Source organism: Acomys russatus, chromosome 3, assembly GCF_903995435.1.
Source record: "Acomys russatus chromosome 3, mAcoRus1.1, whole genome shotgun sequence".
Taxonomy (NCBI): Eukaryota; Metazoa; Chordata; class Mammalia; order Rodentia; family Muridae; genus Acomys; species Acomys russatus.
Window position 1 is genome coordinate 32,718,599 of NC_067139.1, and position 18,071 is coordinate 32,736,669.

At 41.0% G+C, this 18,071-nt stretch overlaps 1 protein-coding gene across 1 annotated transcript in view; it reads right to left on the reverse strand.

Moving 5' to 3' along the window:
- Cenpp (centromere protein P) overlaps positions 1 to 18,071 on the reverse strand; it is a 195,698-nt gene that overhangs the window by 15,423 nt on the left and 162,204 nt on the right. The gene's annotated exons all lie outside the window — the stretch shown is intronic.

Genomic DNA, 18,071 nt, shown 5'->3' on the forward strand with positions numbered 1-18,071 from the left:
GGACATTTATGTTGCCTTTAAAGAGTCTTATTAAAACACACACACACACACACACACACACACACACACACACACACACACACACACACACGAAAGCTGTGTGTAGTGGTACACTCCTTTAATCCCAGCACTCGGGAGCCAGAGGCAGGCGAATCTCTGTGACTTCCAGGACAGCCTTGTCTACACAGAGAAACTCTGTCTCAAACAAACAACAACCAACCAACAAAACAAAACTCCCTCCCCAAAACCAAACAACAACCACAACAACAACAACCTAAACCAACCCCCTCTCCCCCACAAATGAACAAGCCACTACATCAGGGGATGTGAATTAACCTTTCTACACAGTGATGAGATGAATGCTGTGATTCTAACCCATGAAGGTCTCTCCACCAGCCAGCAGAGCGCTTGCCCAGAAGCAAGGACTGGAAGGAGCAAAGGGTTTCTGGAGGCTGCCCATTCTTCGTGATTTTGGCTGTGGTTACAATACAAACTCCTTTTACAAAAAATGATTAAGCTGTGTATTTATGACACATGGAAAAAGCAGACCATGGTAAAGAAACGTTTAACTGCAAGATTGTGATGTGAGCTAAGAATTTCCCACTTTCCAAGGTGCTGTGGGTCTGAGATACTGTGCTGTGGGAGCAGAACCAGGCTCATCTGTAGTGAACAGAGGCAGCCGTATTGTTCAGTAAGCTTTACAGCTTATATACAATCAGTTCTGACTGTGCTCTGAATGATGTTTTTGGTGCCTTTCTATTCTCTTGGGATTTCAAAATATAAAGAAAAGTTATCTGAAAGTATGAATATTTTAATGTTTACTCCACCTTTTGGCTCATTTACATATAACATTAAGTGCTCTATATCTCTTTATGCTGAGCTATGGTTCATTTGTTCTGGCTCAACTAGATTTAGTTGCATTGCATTTGGAATAAATGGGCAAGAGCTACAGTTTAGACTTTTTTGTTATATGAAGATTTAGTTGTAGAGAGACATTTGTTTTAAATATTTGTGAACTTCTATTTCTTTTTACAAACTTTCCTCTATTAACAATTCAGCTTGGATCAATTAGAAGAAAGTAATATATTAAAAAAAAATTCAGTTAGACTATAGGGTTAAATAAACTTGCAGTAACACGGTAATTTCCAGAAGCTAAGGCTGAAATTGAAAGATTACAGTTCTTAGCTCTGTTTGGAAACACACAGATGCTGTGTTTGAGGGCAGGGCAGGATCAGGGCCCTGGAGGCTTGCATAACAAGCACTGTTTATGCAGCCCTGGCCAGCAGCAGGAATGGAAACAGAGGAGTGTGGGCCAAGACAGTCAAGCTGCTGGGTTGTTTTCTTTCCTCCTTAAAGTCAGAACAGCCAAAAGACAGATTACAATTTTTAAAAAGTTAAAGTTCAGTTGCAAATAAATAGGAAGTATATAATGTTTTAAAAAACCAAGCATCTTTAACACATGCTTGTTTACACATCTGTAGCAGTAAGAGTCCTTATTTACAAGTTCTGAATACTAAGTAGATGTGTTTACTGTTTTTTTCCATACAAGAAGATATACTGAGGAGAAACTAAAGCTGAACTCTGAAAACAAGTAGTTGAGATTTGTGAGGCTAGTGGAGTCAGAGCCCCTGGGAACCTGTGCAGACATGCCTCACTCAGCACCTCATCAGAGTATCCAGTCACTACTCCAAGTTCTCCCAGGGGTATTTGCAAACAAACTTGGGTCTTTTCTGTTCCACAGAACAAGAAATAATGTTCTCATAAAGTGCTTATGTTAACATATGGACATGTGAAATCATTTATGTAATCATGACTCACAGCGAGGAAGGGCTCAAGTGCAGCACAGTTTCCTGAGGACCTTGGCCTGCATGTTCATAGAGAAACAATCTGTCCACTTGGGAGTGAGGAGGGGGAGTAGGGTGATACCATGTGGTTTGTGTTTTTTCAGACAAATATACTATCTAAAACGTATTAAAACACCACACTTAAAAGCTAGAATTAAAAGCACATGCCTATAATTCTAGCACTTGGGAGGCTGAGACAGTAGGATCATTGCAAGACTGGACTATAGGTGAATTCCAGGGCAGCCAGGGAAAGCCTCTTGAGACAGAGTCTCATTTTGTAGCCGTGGCTGGCCTAGCTCAGAGATCTACCTACTTCTGCCTCCTTGAGCGCTGGGACTAAATGTGTGCACTATCATGCCAGGATACATGTGGTTTTTTTCAATTGTATTATAACAAGATTTAATAAAACAGCGCAGCAAAATAAACAAAAAACAAAGCAGCTAAGATAGGCACTCAATCTGAGCTGTCATAAACAGCTGGGAAAAAAAGATTCACATGATTGCTTAGTCTGACACCGTTACAAGTACAAGTACTTATTTATACTTATTAGGATACCTGATAGAAAAGGTGGACAATAAAAAAATGAGGTAGAATACAGAAAAAAAAAAAAAAAAAAGGTTTATTTTGTAAAACCATTTAGACTGGTTCCTTTTACTCTCTTTAAAACATGTTTTCTGAAATGATACATTTACACGGTAAGCAGAGTGAAATCATTCCTTTAAATTTTCACAGGTGGGCTATTTCATATATAGTTCATACGTGTCTGCTTTTCATGCATGCTCCACGGTGGGAATATGCTATCTGCAGTGGGGTGTCTTTCAGCTTCCTGTATTACTAAATCTGAGCTCCATCCTGGCACTTATTCCAGGGAGGGATGGCTGACAACCTCCTGTTTTTTTTTTTTTTAATTATTTATTTATCTTACATCCTGATGGCATCCCCCCTCCTCCTAGTACCCCATCCATAGCCCCCTCTCCTTCTCCTCAGAGAAGGGGAGGTCCCCATGGGTACTAACCCACCCTGGCACATTAAGTTGTTGCAAGGCTAGGTGCACCCTCTCCCACTGAGGCCAGACAAGGCAGCCCAGCTATGTGAAAGGGATCCAAAGGGAGGAACAGAGATTGCCCCTGCTCTAATTGTTAGGGGAGGACGGAGCAAGCTGCACAGCTGCTACATATGTGCACAGGGCCTAGGGCCAGTCCATGTATGCTCTTTGGACAACCCTCCTCTTAATGTAAGTTGCCATTCGGACTATCTAATTTTATTTCTCAGTTGTCCTGCTCCCCTCTTCAGAGAAAATGTTACACCTTTTGAACCCTCTTGGACTGGGAAGGAAGAACAACTGAGAGTATTGGACTCAGTAACATTACCCTCTTAGGCTTGTTCCGAAGCCCATGTTTTGGGGGTTGGGACTTGGAAAGGAAGAAGGTACAAGAGGAAGGACTGTTTTTAGACATACAGTTGCTTGTTCTTTTAATTTTCTTTCTTTCTTCTCCTTCCTTTTTAAAAAAGAATTTGAGACAGGATCTCTCTGTGTAGTCCTGACTGTCCTTGAATTCACTCTGTAGACCAGGCTGGCTTTCAACTCATTTCTAACCAAGTTTGCCTCCTGAGTGCTGGGACTAAAGGTGAGCATTATTTTCATAAAGCTAAATTTTCATAAAATTCATATACCATAAAGTTAACTATTAAAGTGACCAATTTGCTAACACTCAGGACATCCTGAGTGCTGTTCAATCACCTACTACCTCTGTTCCCAAAGCATGTTTATTACTCCAGAATAAAAGCTGCACTCATAAATCAGCTCATTTCAACTCTGTCCTCTGAAAAGCCCCCAGTAGCCATCAACTATTTTTTTTTTTTTTTTTTGAGTGTGTGTGGAGGTGGGAGTTGAGAAAGGTCTTATTATGTAGCCTTTGCTGTCTTGGAACTTGATATATAGATAGGCTGGTCTTGAACTCACAGAGATCCAGCTGGTTCTGTCTCTATAGTGCTGGAATTAAAGGTTTGTGCCACTACACCTAGCCCCTTCATTTCTGGTTATAGAAATATATCTATCCTTCATAATTCATAGAAATAGGACCGTGCAACGAATGACTTTTAAGTGTCTAGCTTCCTCAGCAAAGCTTTCTAGACTCTTTAATTTGTTTTTATGCCCCCAAACCATTGCATTATATATAACTATTATACTCTATTTAGATGCTTTAAAAAATAACATTTATATTCTTGTGGTAGTCTCACTTTTCCCTACTACTTTACTGTGACTGGATCATTCTTTCCTGTTTAGTTCTTTCTTTCTTTCTTTCTTTCTTTTTTTTTTTTTTTTCCTGTTGCTAAAACCTGGGCTTTTTAAATTAAATGAAGAAAGGTTTATTTTGGCTCAGTTTCTGGGGTTATGGTCTACCGTGGTGGGGAAAGGCATGGCAGCTGGCGTGACTGCATCCACAGCACTGAGCATGTAAGATGGTTTTGTTCACAAGGTTTGGACAGACATGGAAGCTGAAGCAAATTGGTGCTTTTGAACCAGAGTCACCAAAGTGTGGCGACTATGGGAATCAAAATCTTCCTTGTGCTAAAGGTCAACTGAGAGATACATATGTATGTTTTGCAACATATGTATGTTAGCAACTCCCAGTCTGTGTGTCTGTGTATCGCCTAAGTCTCTAGAGAACTGTTATATTCATTCATAGCCAATGACCCAGCAAACAGTCCTTCAAATGCCTGGAGCCTGGAGCCTGGAAGAATAAAAAAATTCTTCTGGCCTTTGGAGCTTGGCATTGAGGTAGGCACTTTTTCTGTGTTAACAGAGTCCACAGCTCTACCTTCACTTTAGAGGGGTAGGCCTGGTCCCTGTATAGTCTCTCCTCAGCAGGCATCAGTACTGGCCATGCATGGTACACTTTTTCCTTCTGTATGCAGTTTGTTTTGAGACAGGGTTTCTCTGTGTAGCCTTGGCTGTCCTGGACTAACTTTTTGACCAGGCTGGCCTCGAACTCACAGAGACCCGCCTGCCTCTGCCTCCCAAGTGCTGGGATTAAAGACGCACACCACAACGCCCGGCTTTATAAATAAATCTTTTAAAAAAAGTTTTTTATTTATTATAAATCACTCTGACAATTTTATCCAGACTGTCCTATAATTTGCACTTAATAGAGACTTATTTTTTGAAGTAATAAAAAATTCTTTTGAGTGTCCTTTTTTAGTGGTCCCTTTTTCCCCTGTGGAATTTTTGTTGAATTTGTGAAATTCATGAATGTAATTTATTTATAAATGAAAGGGCTAAAGGAAGTCAAGTCCAAAGGAGTTTAGTGAAATTAGTGGGTAAAGAACATGACTAGGCAGGCTGAAGAGAGGCTCAGAAGTTAAGAGCATAAGGAGTTAAGGCTGCGCAGCATGCAGACTCAGTGTGGGGCTTGCTGGCTGCTAGCTGAACCAAAACCCATGAGTGCTAGGCTTGAGGAAATACCCTGTTTCAAAGGAATATGGCAGAGAGTAACAGAAGGGGACACCTAAGAGCTTCCTCTGGCCTCTGTGTGGGCCACAGGTACAAGTGCACACATTGCCAAGACCATATTCAGACAAAACAGCATCAACACAGATGGTAAACATCTGAACAGCATCTCAAGAAGTGGGTGGGAGTGATAGATCCCAGAGACAGAAGTAAAAGCAACTATAGTGATGTCATCAGTCTGTGATTCACATCTAACCCAGCATGAAGGCTTCACAGGGCTTGTGAGGGGGTTAAGATGACAAACTAAGAAGGCACCAGGTACTAGACAGAGCTCTTGGTCACAGCTGAGTGCTCAGCCATTGTTAACACTCCTCCTCTGGAGTGAAGAAGCTATTTTCAGCATGTAAACATTTAAAATTCACTTCTGTTCTGAATTATAGACACCAAATGGCATACCATCATCAACAGATGATGGCACAGCTCCTGAGGCTCATATGCTGATTTCATAGTGAAAATATTGTTTGTTTCTCTAAAGCCTGCTTGAAATTAGTCAGTTTAAATGTAAAACCAACTGTTAACTGATGAGGACAGAGTAAATATGCTATAGCTAATGCTTTTAAACTACTCTCCAAAGAAAAGAAAGAAAAAGCACCTCTCCATAATTTCAGGAAAGAAAAAAACTGCCTAAGAATAAAATCAAACCTGGGGGTGGTGGTGCATGCCTACTTGTAATCTCATCACTTGGAGAGGTAGAGGCAGGTGGATCTCTGTGAGTTCGAAGCCAGCCTGGTCTACAAAATGAGTCCAGCCCAGTACAGCAAAAGGCTACACAGAGAAATCCTGTCTCAAAAAACAAAACAAGGGCTGGAGAGATGGCTCAGTGGTTAAGAGCGCCACCTGCTCTTCCAGAGGTCCTGAGTTCAATCCCAGCAACCACATGATGGCTCACAACCATCTATAATGTGATCTAACACCCTCTTCTGCACATAAAGCACTCATATGCAATAAATAAAATAAATAAATCTTAAAAAAACCAGGGTGGGGGGAAACAAAAATCTTAAAAAAAAAAAAACCCACAAACCAAACCAAAACAAAACAAAAAAACCAACAACAACAAACTCAAACCAAACCAAACCAACCAAACAACCAACCAAACAGAAAGAATAAAATCAAACTCTAGTCTTTACAGCTTGTTTATAGCTGGCTGTGGTGGCACACACCCTTAATCTCAGCACTTAGGGGGCAGGAGCAGGTAGATATCTGAGTTCTAGGGCTGTTAGAGGCATACAGAGATCCAATGTCAATAAAACAAAATAAAAAACAAAACACTTACATACAATTAAAGGACAGTTCTCATGATCTAGAGCTAAAAACTGTGGAAGGTTCTTATAATCACTTCCAGATACTGGTATAAATGTGACAGATAAAGAGAGAATAATCAAGTCCTCATACTGACAGATTAATAGCAGTCTGTTGGGTCAGGGAACTTTAAATGTGACAAGAGAATTACTGAAAAGAAGAGTGCCCTAATGGGGCTCCCTCTCCAAGACACTCTGTCCCCAATGCAGAAGGGGTTTCCACTGTAACAGAGATTGCCACTCCCATTATGACAAAGATAGCAAACCACTGGCACCTTTAAACATAAAACTAGGCAGCCCTCAGCTATGACAGAGGGAGGAAAACCTGCTCCAATAGAGGCTTTATGGGTTTCCAGCATCTCAGAAGGCTCCCACCCAAAGATAACCATGAAAATATGTGACAAACCATTTAAATGTCTCATAGATACTGAGGTAGATAAAACAATTTTAAGACAATAAGAAGTCCCACAAGCCTAGGAATTAATTCCCCAGTCACAGCTTCTATGCCTCAGGCCTTTACCACCAAACAAGCCTACCAATGCGAGGACCCTGACAGGTCTATGGGCACGATACACCTTTTGTGACTAACACTGCCACCAAAATCTAGGAAGTGGTGGAGAAGTTACTATCACCAGTCAGCCACAAGAAAATTACAGTAGGATAAATGATTGTACCCATGGTAATAATTATACTCATAAAAACGTTAAAAACCCTCCTCCCAGATTATCCCCCTCCCCCCAGTTCTAAGGGCTGCTGTTAAATATAACCCTTCCTGCCTCAACTGGCTCTCCAAGGAGTCTACCTGGTTTGAACAGTGGCTTCTATCAAGGGAGAAACTTGAAGCACTCACATAAATTAGTAGAAGAACAACTCCAGCGTCACCACAGTCACCCTTCCTGCATCCATGGAACATCCCTGTGTTTGCTATAAAAAAAAGAGCTCAGGGAGATGGAGACTGCTACGAGATTTAAGGGAGTCCTCCCCAAGGGGGTTACCCCTCATCTCCACCATTCCTGCCAATGTCCCTCTCTTAGCAATAGATATTAAAGACTTTTTTCTCTATCCCTCTCTACTCACAGGATTGTCAACACTTTGCGTTCTCAATAACTCCCATTAACAACCCTTGGCCAGCTTTATGATATGTGAGTGGACAGTCCTCCCCCAAGGGATGGCAAACACTCCCACCATCTGCCAGGAGGCCACAGCATTTAGGCCCTACTTAGACAAAGGTCTTCACATTTATCATTATATGGATGATATCTTGGTGTTTGAGACTTACACACACACACACACACACACACACACACACACCCCAAACATAAGGGTCAATTAATAACCTCTTCTGTCTTCCCTAGAATTTAAAATGGCTCCTCACATAACACAGCGTATGCCACCCATTACATTCTAGGGAATAGAAATTTCCCTCTCCACAATATGCCCCCTTAAACTCATCCTTTTCTTTCCGCAAGCCTTAACTTTTGCCTCCTCCAAAGTTTTTTTTAGGAAACCTTAATTGGTTTCGACCTGGGCTTTCTCTCCCTACCAGTACCCTACAGCCTCTTTGATCTTCTAAAAGGGGATTAAAAACTCCTTATTCCTGTGAGCTCCTTATTCTTAGGCAATTGAGGCTTTAGGTGCCATTAACACACCCCCAAGACATGACACTTGCTAGATACGATCCAACATGCCTTTAATCCCAGCATTTGGAAGAGAAAATACCTTCACAAGACCCAACTGTAAAAAGACAAGCCTGTAGGGCATTTTCTTAATTAGTGATCGATGGGGGAGGGCTCAGTCCATTGTGCATGATGCCTTCCCTGGGCTGGTGGTCATGGGTTCTGTAAGAAAGCAGGCTGAGTATGCCATGGAAAGCAAGCCAGTAAGCAGAACCCCTCCATGGCCTCTGCATCAGCTACTTCTTCCAGCTTCCTGCTGAGTTCCTGTTCTGGCTTCCTTCAACGATGAACTACTATGTGAAATATAAGCCAAACAAAGTTACTTCTCGGTCATGATGTTTCATCGCAGCAACAGAAACCCTAAGACAGGTAACCACAATGTGTCCTGATTCTGAACCTATATGATTAGAAGCAGCAATCAGAAAACAAATCCCCAATATACCCAGGAGAATGTTGGTTTATCCCAGAAACATGTTACCGGCATCTGAGATGGAGCTAGGTTGGGGGCTGGTTAGCAGCTACTGTGCTAAGAGCTGAAATTGACCAAATTAACCACAATTTACTACGCTAGCCTTTCTCAAAGATGTTGCAAGCCCTTAGTAGTCGCCAGAATTCCAAAACAGTTGCATCAGACAGATTCTGTCAGTCTCGTTGTTATCTAAGCGAGAAGACTGATTCCTGGTGCTTCTTATTTTGCTATTCCTCTAACATATTATAGAAGTTAATCTAATTTTGTTCAACAACCATTTGAATTACTTGTAATTATTCAATATTTTATAATTATAACACATATCCACATAAGAGAGTGCTGTAATCTGTGCACATCTTTCTGTAGGGTAGAGTCCTAGAAGCAGAGTGGGCTAGCAATTAGTAGAGTTTGATAAGGTGCCCTAAGTCAAGTCAATCATCTTACATTTCTGTCAACAATGCATGAATTGTTCCCCCAATTCTTAATAAACCTTGCTTCACAGCTCTATTATACACAGTGGTCTATGACTTCATTCAGTTCTGTGGCTTTATTACTGCAGAACTGATTGTGCTAACCTGAGGCAGCCTCAGGAAACAACTGTCCTGCAAAGCAGCTGCAGTATGCCAAAAGCCAAGCTTCAATACCCGACTCCTCTTCCTCTACTTTCCTGTATGTAAGTTAAGTTTTACTAATTTTACACACACAATACCCCCAACCTCAGTCAAGGAATCTCTCTTGGATAACCAAAGTAGTTTTTCTTTTGGCTTTTTGAGACAGGGTTTCTCTGTGTAATCCTGGCTGTTCTGGAACTTGCTCTGTAGACCAGGCCGGCCTTGAACTCAAAAGATCCATCTGCCTTGTCTGTCTGTGTTAGAATTAAAGATGCGCACCACCACTGCCTGACTACCATAGTTTTTCAATAGTGCTCTGCTTCTAGATTTGCTCCTTTCTTTTGCTTCATAAAGTACAGTACGACCACTGTGGCCTCTTAAAAATCCAGATCCAGTTATCGTCTTCCCCTGTAACTTTTGGGTACAGCACTTAACTTTCACTGTCATTTCTAAAGTCTGTCATTCTATTTCCCTCTTGCACTTGAATCTCCATTCACATAATCATATCATCATCATCATCATCATCAGCAGCAGCAGCAGCAGCAGCACAGTAGCGGCGGGACAATAGTGAGGAGAAAGCAATGGAGATTAAGAAGGGAGACACAGCTAGGCTTGGTGGCGCACGCCTATAATCCCAGCACTCTGGAGGCAGAGGAGGCGGATTACTGTTAGTTTGAGACCAGCCTGGTCTACAAAATGAGTCCAGGACAGCCAGTTTCTCTACACAGAATAACCCTGTCTCAAAAAATCAAAAAGGAAGGAAGGAAGAAAGAAAGAAAAAGGAGTGATGCTGAAACGCTTCACTCTGGCAGAGAAATACAGGTGCAGGTGAGCAATGTATTGTAAAATACTACAATTTTAACACTATCTCAGTACTGTTGTGATTATTGTTTTAGTTATTTTTATATTTATCAGCAATTCTAGATTTTGTTTGGTGTAACTTGGGAAAAAATTTTATATTTTTGCATTCAACTTCCATGAGTTCCCTGAGCTTTGGAAGGTAGGTAAAACAGTTGTCCTATTGAAGGGTGCGTATTAAGTAGTCACTTATTCTCAGTACAGTGACTGTATTACCTGCACCCTCTACAAACAGAAGCTTCTCTAAAGCTTAAAGCAGCATCAATCTATAGGTATCATCATTCATATTTTGAAGGCAATTTGACACCATGACCATTTAACAATAGTAGCAGGTTTCCTTTGATCTCTCCGGCTATGGGAACTGACCAGGTTTACAGTAACAGCTATGAATTCCTTCTGTGGAGTAGGCCTTAAACCCATCAGACGCTCCCACAACAGGCATGGCACTGTTGCACTAGGTGGCAGATCTTGCCTGGCTGATGTAGTTGATAGGGTTCACAGACGGGTAAGACAAGTTAATGCTTTTTCTCCTCCAGCTCTGCATAGCACTTTCTATCACTATGAAAAGTAGTTTCAGGACGGATACTTCCAGTTCCTTCCCAGCTTGATTTCTCTACATCTTGCAAACAAAATGTCTGTTGTCTTCAGCTACAGGGTCTTATACTCCAGTTCTGGTGAGCAACCAAGAGTTTTTGGCAATAGCCTATATAGTTTTGAGGACCTCTGGGACCTCCCTAACTAATAATGCATAAGGTGGTTTGCCATACTGGCACTAATTACACGTGGCTTCTGGAAGCAACTTTATCCAACCAAACAGGGTAGGCTAGTTTTATTCTGCTTAAGATCAGTACTAATGGCTAGGGATGTACTCTGCAGTAGACCACTTGCCTTGCAAAAGCTTTGCATATGGTTTGATCTCTAGTGCTGAAAAAAAAAATCTAGAACTTAAGTTTGAGAAAAGTGAAATAAATTGAAAACCTCCTGGAATAAGAAGAATAGCTCATTGGTATTACTTGTGCTTAACATGCATAAAGCAATGGGTTTGACCACTAACACTGAGGAGAAAAGGAAAAAAAGCAATAATAAGGATTGGAGAGATGGCTTAGAGATTAAAAGTTTATATTGCTCTTGCAAAGGACCCAATTCCCAGCATCCACATTGGGTGCTTAGAACTACTTCTGACTTTAGTTCCAGGAATCTGGTGCCTCTGAGGGCACTTGCACATCCTCATACAGACACACACACACAGACACAGACAGACAGACATGCACACATTCAAATATGTGCGCGTGAGCGCGCGCGCGCACACACACACACACACACACACACCCCTTAAAAAACCAAACCAAAACACTACAATAGCCACGTGGTGGTGGCACTCACCTTTAATCCCAGAGCTTGGGAGGCAGGGGCAGGTGGATCTCTGTGAGTTCGAGGCCAGCATGGTCTACAAAGCAAGTCCAGAACAGCCAAGGCTACACAGAGAAACCCTATCTTGAAAAACCAAACCAACCAACCCTTCCTCCAAAACAACAACAACAAAACTCTATATAGGTGGCAAAATTAAAACTAAAGTTTACCATAAAATAAGAAAGAAAACATGATATAAATATAGTTAACATTAATCTTTTCTTTTTCTGGATACAAAAAGATTCTAAGGGAAAGGAAAATGATGACATCACCCATCAGTAACGGGAAAAAATGAAGCTGTGGACAAAACACACTATTTTTGATTTATTAAACCTCAAGTGAGTGTCTCTTTTATCCTGCCATGAGTGAAGGAGTTACATTTGTTGCCAAAGTCTTCTTTTTTCATTACATACCTTTTTAAAAATTGTGGTCATTCTGGTTTATAGCCATCTCCTTCAGACAGTGTATCAGTGGGAAAGAATCTCCATTCCCAACAACGCTCAAACTACCATATGTGTAATTCTCTCACCAGTCCCTCAATAAACATGGGTTTCAAGGGTTACAGAAAGGAAATTATAGGGAAAATAACAATTCTGGATGCTTTGAGCTGCCTATTTTCCAAGGCAAAAATACCACACCCTATAAAGCCTGAGAGAAACAACCTAAGAATTTTCTGATGGTCTTGCATTAAAGATCAGTCATTTCAGTGCCAGAAAGGACATGTAACTCATCTAGATTTAGTAAGTTACTGGACTTACGTCTGACTGCAGCCATCCATTGTCAAATCTCTGCCTTGGCAGTGAGAAACTGACTTTCATCAGCATCAGAGTTTTGTGATGTGCAGACTCAGTAATGATAACAGCTATCTGTTCACATGCCCTTCAGTGGCTGCTCAGGAAGGAAGCACTGAGCAGCAACACTGCCTCAGGTGTTGTAAGGAAAGTAAACAGACTAGTTTGGAGCTATTGCCATTTTTCTCACTTAACCACATCAGGCAGCTTGACCCCATTCCGTTATTTTCCCCATTTTGCTTCTGTGACAACTTAGTTTTGCTCCGTGAAAAAATGGAGGATAATAATGAATGCAACGTGACTTAAGAATTTATTGAAGTCACGTGTTCACTGCTTAGGGAAGAGCAGGCTAGTAACCAAGAAGGTCTCACATATGTTGTCTCCTTTTGTTTCTCTCCTCTCTGTCCTGTGCTGTGACAGACATCAGGCAAGTCCCTGATTTTGCCAATGAACATGCAGAAAGTGTGTATTCGCCTTTTTTTGAGATATAGTCTTTCTATGTAGCCCTAGCTGTTCTCAGACGTATTACATCTATAGAACAACTCCTGCAACCAAGGCTCTGGAGTCTTTGTGGAAAAGGGGGCAGAAAGACTGGAATATTCAAAGGAATAGGGAGTTTGCAGTCAGATCGTGTCTCCTAGAACGTCAGAAGCTACACCCCCAAAATCTCACCAACATGTTTGCCTAAACATAAGCTGAATAAGGATGACACCAATAGACATGCTAATGTGGATGAGGGGAAGATCATATGGCCTCAACTCTACACAGCGAACTATAGGCAGCTAAGGAATGCTGGGATCTCTCTGTCTGTCTCTATCTCTGTCTTTCTGACACACACACACACACGCACACACACACACACACACGCACACACACGGGGGTGGGGTGGGGGGCAGGGCCATGGAGGAATTGTAGTAAGGCAAGGGAATGGAAGAAAATGATGGAATCAATTACAAAGGAAGGATAGAAGGAAGGAAGGAAGGATGTGATGAAATCCAAGAGGTGAGGGGAGGAGTTAAGAGGAGGGAAAAAATTGCAATCAAATCCATTATAGAGTTACTTACTGCATTGTTATAAAACAGCACTGTAACAATATTAAATTAGGTGTTAAAGAGATTGACAGAAAAGCTAGGTGATCAGAGCATGGTTATTATTTAAGGATCTCTTTCTGTTTTGTTGTGTGTGTAAATCAAAAATAGCCTTATTTTTCTGAGTAGACATATAAATAAATATTCAGGAAGTATAAGAAGTAATTATGAATAAAATAACTTAATCTATAAAATTATCTATAAAACTTTGGGGTGTTTGTTTGTTTTCGAGACAAGGGTCTCTCTGTGTAGCCCTGATTGTCCTGGACTCGCTTTGTAGATCAGGCTGGCTTCGAACTCTAAGCAATCCTCCTGCCTCTGCCTCCTAAGTGCTGGGATTAAAGGTGTGCGGCACTACCAGCCGGCACTTTGGTTATTTTTAATTAGATATACCAGCCTTCATACTACTAATACAGCTACAAGGCATCAACATTTGTCATTTCTTTTCTTTTTTTTCCTTCCTTCCTTCCCTTCTTTCTTCCTAAGACAGGGTTTCTTTGTGAAACCCTAGCTGTCCTGGAACTCCCTCTGTAGACCAGGCTGGCCTCAAACTTGGAGATTTACCTGCCTCTACCTCCTGAGTGCTGGGACTAAAAGTGTGTGCAATCACCACCCCTTGGGTTATACTTTCTTCTATTACTCAACAATATGTCATGTTTACTCTCTAAGTTAATAAGGATCTTCTCTTGAAATACAACAGAAGAAAGAAGAAGAAGGAGGAGGAGGAGGAGGAGGAGGAGGAGGAAGAAGCCACCACATAGACACACCCACAGGCCAAGGAAATCCCCCAACTGAGACTTCTCAGATAACTCTGGGCTTTGTCAAGTTGATAGCTAAATCTAACAAGTAGACTCCATTCCTTGTCAACTTGTACATAAACACATCCCCTTAAGCCATAATTTTTTCTTTCTTGTTTGTCATCAAAATCTCATATTAATATCATAATATAAAATACAGTACAACTTTAAAGTCCAACTCTTAAGTTTAACTGTAGGGTTCCAAAAAAACAAAAAAAACAAAAACAAGACAAAAACAACTTCCTTGCTCCAAAAGAGAAGAGTCAAGGCATAAATATAGTCACGTGTAAGCAAATCCAAAGCCTATCAGTGTAGAACAAATCTTGTAGCTCTATGCTGGACATCTGGGACTCAGTCATGATGTTCTGGTGCAAAAGGTTTGGGTATATCCACTCACTTCTCCAGTTTGGCCATCTACAGCACACACAGCTTATTTTGTAGGCCCAGACCAGCTTTCTTTCACACCTGCTGCTATCTTTGTTAGATCTTACAGTCCTGGCATTTCCAATTTCTTGGTGTCTCCATTGCAAAACTGAGAATGTACCTTTACCATTGGCTTCTTTGGGACTCTCTTCATGGACGCCAATGTCCCTGCCCCCGAATGTCAAGCTTCAGCTTCTTTTAATAGCCCTTTTATGCTAGTATCACTTTCAGAACCAGTGTCATGCAGGAGACCCTTAAACATTATTTGCCAAATTCTGCTGCCAGCTTGATGTACATCCTTGGCCTCCCACTGGACCATGGCTTCTTTATCTTGACCCTAAGGAAATACTTCCCAAAAGTTTTTACCTCAATAGTGCTAGCCTCTTATAAACCACAGCTAAGTTTTCAGCCTCAGCTAACTAGTAAGTAGCTTCCCAGTAAAGCCCAGAAGGTTTTACTTCAGTAGTATTGATTTCTTGTTAATCACAGCTAAATCTTCAGCTCCAGCTAAACAGCAAGCACAGATTTTTGAAATATATCATATGAACATCCCTGAAAGATTTTTTCTTTCCTCTGAAATGTCACAATGGGCCTCCATTGTCAGCATTTCTCTCTGCATTATCTTTCAAGCTCCTAGCACTCAATAACTTTTCCAGATCTAAATACCCAAATCCTTTCACAATCTCTACCCTACCCTCCTCCAAGTTACATGGTCAGGCCCACTAGAGAGACACCCCACTTCTGGTACCAATTTCTGTTCTAGTTTCCTTTCTGTGCTGTGAGAAACACTAAGACCAAGCCTGGTGCAAGGAGGCAGAGGCAGGTGGATCTCTGTGAGTTTGAGGCCAGCCTGGTCTACAAAGTGAATCCAGGCTAGCCAAGGCTACACAGAGAAACACTGTCTCTAAAAACCAAACCAAACCAAACCACACAAATAAACCCAACACAAAAAACAAAAAACCCCACTAAGGCCAAAAGTAACTTTGTGAGGGAAGTTTATTTCATTGTATGCATCAAAGTTATATCCATCACTGAGGGAGTCAGGACAGGAGTTCAAGCATGAGCAGAGGCAGGCACCATGTAGGAAAACTACTTACTGACTTGCTCTCTAGTTCTCTCAGCTTGGTTTCTTATATAGTCTAGGGTCACCTACCCAGGGATGACACTGTCCACAGTGGGTGGGGCCCTCTCACATTAGTCACTAATCAAAGACAATTTCCCAAAGACATGCCCACAGGCCAATCTTATAAAAGCAATTCTTGAACCCAGGTTCACTCTTCCTAGGTAACAATAGTTTGTGTTGACAATAAACACTGACCAGTCTAAGTGACTTTAGTGGTAAATGAAGGAAAAGTCCTAAAGGTGCCCTTCTGCATGAGTGCTGCTCACTGCATAGTCTTTGGTGGCAACCACTATACTCTTTCAGAGCACTATGGTAGCCAAGTTTTAGGACATAATTATGCCTACAATTATAAGAAGGAAGGAAAAACCGTAACACTAGCTTTTTCTGTGCAGTTAAATAGTTTCTGAAAAAGAGCTCATCCATTAAACCACAAAACTTGTCGAGCTGTGACCTCAGAAATCTTGAATTTTTTTTTCCTGACCATGCCAACCTCAGAATGAGAGTTTTTGTTATTCCTCAATGCCACTAAAGAGTTACATTTGTTAAAGGGGTCAGAATGATGGCTCAGCCATTACGAACACTGGCTACTTTTACAGAGGACCAGGGCTCAATTTCCTAGCACTCATAGAATGGCTTACAACTGTCTGTAACTCTAGTTCTAGGGGATACGATGTCATCTTCTGGCTTCTGTGGGCACTTAATGCACATGATAAACAGACATACATGCAGGACACACACACACACACACACACACACACACACACACACACACACACGGGGGGGGGGCAGGAGAGAGAGAATTTAAAAATTTAAAGTTATTCTTTCCTCATCTGGTTATAAAAAGCTCAAAACACTGTCAAAATGATGAATTACTTAGAAAAGCTGCATCTTTAATTTCATCACCCAAAGATAAATACTATTAATGTTTTTTGTTTATCCCTCTAATCTGCTCTTCAGAAAGATGCCAAATTATACACACACACACACACACACACACACAAATATATCAAAAGATAATGCATATACTGTTTTATATTTTGCATATACTGTTTTAAATATTTCCTTTTGCTTCCAAGTATACTGGAGACAATTTCACACGTCAGTCTTAATGGGGTTACTTTAGTTTCCAAAGAGCTTTGGAGTCCATTGTTCTAAATATATAACTAGGCTACTTTTAAAAAATGAAGTCCATAGTTAAGAGTGCTTCAAGGAACCACCCTGGAGGCACATCTCTGCACAAAAAGATGTGCCTGTGATGCATTTCTGGAGGTGGCTTATGAGCAGACAGTACTGCTCTTCATTAGCTGTCCTCAGTACAACTATTTCTTTCTGTCACACACAGCATGCCACGCACGCAATTCCTCTCCAACAAATCAGCATGTTCCAGCCAGGCTGTGATTGATGACTACCAAGTATGTGAGAACTATTTGGGTTATTTTTGAAAATGATAATGTTCTCACTCTACCTCTAATGTTCTGTCTCAACATTTCACACTGGGCTGATAGAACATGTTTTAATGACCACTTTTTTTTTTAGACAGGGTTTCTCTGTAGAACCTAACTGTCCTAGACTCACTTTGTTTACCTGTGGCCTGGAACTCACAGAAATCTGCCTGCCTCTGCCTCCCGAGTGCTGGGATTAAAGGCGTGCACCACCACGCCCAGGTTAATGAACGCTTCCTAACTATTATTTATGTTGAAAACTGCTTCCTGCCTTTTACCAACCACTGACATTTTGTAGTCTACAAACTTCTAATTTAATGGTTTTCATTTTTTTTTTTTTTTGCCCATTGGTCAGCTGAATTGCTCTTTCCTCCCTTAGTGTAATGATTTTTTGATTGAAAAATAAATTCCTTTCAAAAATATAAAGGCATTTATTCACTATTTTCTTGTTTCCAAAATTGATATTCAGAGATAAATATAAGTCTTATGATTTATCATCACCTGCAAGTATGTTAAACCTTTTTCTTTGTTATTTCTAAATTTCAAATCTATATGCCTTGATAGCAGATGTCGTTTATCTACTAGGCTGAATACTCATTAGGCTCTTCCATAGTGTAACTCAAGCACCCACAGCCAGCAGTGGTGGGCTTGACACTGATCTGTTTCTAACTTGCCTATGGGGAGAGGAAGAAACCCAAGGCCAAAGCATGCAACTAATTTGCTGAAATAA